Source organism: Kryptolebias marmoratus, linkage group LG1 (assembly GCF_001649575.2).
Source record: "Kryptolebias marmoratus isolate JLee-2015 linkage group LG1, ASM164957v2, whole genome shotgun sequence".
Taxonomy (NCBI): Eukaryota; Metazoa; Chordata; class Actinopteri; order Cyprinodontiformes; family Rivulidae; genus Kryptolebias; species Kryptolebias marmoratus.
Window position 1 is genome coordinate 32,138,208 of NC_051430.1, and position 2,716 is coordinate 32,140,923.

The following is a 2,716-nucleotide window of genomic DNA, read 5'->3' on the forward strand; positions in this document are numbered from 1 at the left end:
CAGTTTTCTGGAAGTTTGTTCCAAATTTGTGGTGCATAGAAACTGAAAGCTGCTTCTCCTCGTTTGGTTCTGGTTCTGGGGATGCAGAGCAGTCCAGAACCAGAAGATCTGAGGGGTCTAGACGGTTGGTACAGCGATAACAGATCTTTAATAAACCGTTCAGTGATTTATAAACTAACAACAGTATTTTAAAGTCTATTCTTTGAGCTACAGGGAGCCAGTGTAGGGACTTTGAAACTGGTGTTATGCGCTCTATCTTCCTGGTTTTAGTGAGAACACGAGCAGCTGCAGCTGTTTTATTGATTTAAATGTAACAATGCAGTAAGCCAAACTTCCCCTTCAGGGACAGTAAAGGTCTGACCTAAACTGGCACCGTAAAGTTGTCACTGTGAATGCAACATCACTGTAATATCTCCACTTTAGTGCTTTCATTGTAATGCCTCCACTGTAACACTTTCACTGTAAAGACATCGTTAAAACCCTTACTGTAACACCTCCAAAATTGTGCTTCCACTGTAACAGCTCTGTACACCACCATTTCACTTTAATGCCTCAACTGTATCACCTGCCCTGTAATATCTGTAACATTTCCACTCTAATACTTCTATTGTGAAGTCTCTATGACAAATCTACCAGATCCAGAGGTGGTTCTGGTTCAGGAGCAATGACTTTACAGTGTTACAGCACAAAAACACAAGTGAGAAAACTTCACAGACATTCTAGATGTCACTGGATGTATAAAACCCCTTTAACTCTGCAGCCAGTCCTTGTTTGGTTCACGTTCTGTCTGTCTCTCACCTGTCTCTCTGTTACTCACCTGTCTATCACTCACCTCTGTCTCTCTGAGGGTCTTCAGGTAAAATAACCGAAAACTCTTCCTCCTGCAGCTCTTCTTGTTTGTGTTTTTTTTCCTTCTTACCGTCCCCTTCCAGTTAATCCTCCCTCTTTCTTGGCTCTCCTTTCTCAGTTCAACGTTTTAATCCTTTTACTCCTCCTTCTCCGGCTCCTCCTCCTCTCAGAGCTTTTAATGCTTTGATGACTGAAACTCAACTGACTCTTTAATCTCCCACCTTCTGACTCGATAACTGATTATTATTAATACTACTGAGGTTGTGCCTCACAAGTATTTATTCATACATGTGATGTTTAAAAACTGAAAAAGTAAAATTCTGCACACAGCAAGGAACACCTATATACTTTTGAATCGCTTTATGTTCAGACTTAAACAATGTGAATGGGTTCCTCCCAAAGGATCATCATTGTCAGAGTCAGGACCAGAATAGAGCAGAATAGAATAGAATAGAATAGAATAGAATAGAATAGAATAGAATAGAATAGAATAGAATAGAATCTTTTTTGTTCCTTAAGGGGTAAAATTCTGGTAAAGAAAAAAATCCATCCATTATTTTGGACTTTGTTTCTTGTTTCTTTGTAAGAATCAATTATCAGACTGAAGGAGAGATATATTTATTGGTGACTTAAAATTTTAGGGGAAGAAATGTAAGAGTAAATAAATTGGGAAACCTTTTTGACAGTATTTTATAATGACATGTTTTTTTTGTCTTCTGCTTAGGGTACCTTCATCTGAAAAAAGTGAAAAAATTACGGACAAATACAGCTGTAACCAGATGTTTCTACCTACTGTATAAAAAGAAACAGAACCATTGTTTTCTGGTGTTAATTTAGACTAAACCTTTCTTGTTTTTTGTCAGTTAGGATTCTCAAAATTATTTATATTTGTTAATTAGTTAAATAATAAAATAGATAATTTTTTCTATTACTATTACTTTTTTAAAAGTCACAAGTTTCCTCCATTTTCTTAGCATTTGGTAGAGTTGCCTTTAAGCTGTATGATTTGGGCCAAACATTGTGGGTTTCCTTCCACAAGCTTCTCACAACAGTTTGCTGAAATTTCGTTGCAATCATCCCAACAGCTGTTGCTTGATGATAAGTATTTAAGGCTGAGTTGAGTCACTCCATATCGTTGGATTGGTAAATGTCACTGAGGGACTGCTTATTCGTCAGCCCTCCTTGTACTCATTTCTAAGCTCTTCATCTATGAAGAAAGTGCTCTTCATAGAGATGACCAAATGAAGCGTTTCTGAAGCTTGTTTCTAAAAAGAGTTCATTACCCAAAGCTTTTCAACACGGTCCTCTTTGGCGACATCTAGTGGCCAAAAGTATAAAGAACAGTTCAGAAACTCCAACCTGAAATGAACAGCTCATAGTGGTTGCCCATTCTGACTGAGTTGAGTTGGCAGTTGTTTTATAATACCATGTGACATTTCTATCTGATATTGGCAGGGGTGGAAATTAGCACCCGCCACCGGCCAAATGCAGGTAAATATTTGAATTTGATCAACGCACACGCCACTATGGCGGGTTGGCAATTTTAACAGAAAAGGTGTTATTTGTCCTCCTGACATATAGGGGGCAGCAATGTGCTCGAGTTGCTGCTGTTACGTCGAGCCGCGTTCCCCCATCAGATACGGTTCCCCCTGCGTCTCCGTAAATAATGACTATTAACAGAATTGTTTAGAGGGGCAAATATTTCTCATTAAAAAAAAACAAAACACCATTCTTTTAAAAATAAAATGTGCTAATAATATCATAATACAGAGGAATAAACACAGTTAAGGAGTAGTTGGTAAATTATTTTTGTCCTGTGTTTTAGAGGGGGAACCGATTATTTCAGACGGCTGAAATATTTGGTTCC

General features: G+C 38.0%; 1 protein-coding gene across 3 annotated transcripts in view; it reads right to left on the bottom strand.

Annotated features, from left to right (window-relative positions):
* The window catches only part of ntng2a (netrin g2a), a 25,852-nt gene extending 24,929 nt beyond the window's left edge, over positions 1 to 923 (bottom strand). For 2 of the 3 annotated variants that reach the window (XR_003039565.2, XM_025008075.2), the window contains exon 1: positions 818 to 923. The gene's annotated coding sequence lies outside the window, so the exon portion shown is untranslated. The remainder of the gene's footprint in view (positions 1 to 817) is intronic. The other variant, XM_025008076.2, reaches the window with a different exon arrangement.
* Positions 924 to 2,716: the final 1,793 nt, after the last annotated feature.